The sequence below is a fragment of the Myotis lucifugus genome, unplaced genomic scaffold (assembly GCF_000147115.1).
Source record: "Myotis lucifugus unplaced genomic scaffold, Myoluc2.0 scaffold_1012, whole genome shotgun sequence".
Lineage (NCBI taxonomy): Eukaryota > Metazoa > Chordata > Mammalia > Chiroptera > Vespertilionidae > Myotis > Myotis lucifugus.
In genome coordinates, this window is record NW_005872060.1 from 129,087 (window position 1) to 130,257 (window position 1,171).

Sequence of the window (1,171 nt, forward strand, 5' to 3'; positions counted from 1 at the left end):
GAGAGAAGTGGGAAGGGAAAGGGGGAAACCAATGAAACCTGCATTGTGGGGCAACTGAGGTTCAATGAACTAGGGATCTTCAGAAGACAGTACTATCTTTCCTGGGGGTCAGGGTACTGCCACCTATCACTGTTTGAGAGCTCCCTCTGGAGCTTTAGTTCCCCAGGGCTTCTGGCCTGTCACACCCAATGCCTGAGAGAGAATCCTCAGACAGAAAACCACAGGTGCGAGTAGAAGAATATCCTTGCCATGTGGTTAAATGGGTGGGTGCAGAGGAGGTACTCTCAGGAACCAATCCTATCCGCTTTACCATTCATTATATCCTTCACTCCATCATAACTACTTACAATTTATGAATGAAAAAACTGATGCTCAGTGGGGTTAATAGCTCAGGTCATGGAATTAATGAGAGCAGACAGTTGTGTCTGTTTGTTTACTCTTTATTCCCAGCCTCTAGATAAGTGCCTCACAGTGTAAACCCTAGATTAGATATTTGCAGAAGGAAGAAACATCACCCTATGAGAATGATTTGGTCAAGTCAAAACTTAAGGTGGAGATCAACCGAAGGACTTGTATGCATGCATATAAGCATAACCAATGGACATAAGACACTGGGGGGTGGGGGGGTAGGGGAGGCCGGGGACATGTCAAGGGGCGGAGGGGAAAGAAGGAGACATATGTAATACTATTTGTAATACTTTAAGCAATAAAACAAAATTAAAAAAATAAAATTATGTATACATATACAATCCTATTTTTATAAAGCAAATCAATAATTCAAAAAAAAATTTAAGCGGGATCTTCTCCACAGGACCCTGTTTTCTCCACTGGCCTGGCAAGAATGTACCATATCAGCAGCCAGCACAGGGTGTAGCTTCAAGTGGGTTCAGAAAACAATTGTGGAATAAGTGGAGAAACAATTGAACAAATATTCCATCTTTCTCTCCTTTCTCTAGGAATCAAAAAAAAATTCCATAACCAAAGGAGAGAGAGTTCCTACCCTACACAGTCATGGAAAAATGAGTATTTGCACCAAAAATTCACACAACTGCTACTTCTACACAGATCTCAACCCAGGGCTATGACTTCCTACTCAGGAGAAGAAGGAATCATGAGGTGGTATATGAACAAGGAAAGTTGATGGAGATTGGAGACTTATTTGGCCCAGGCC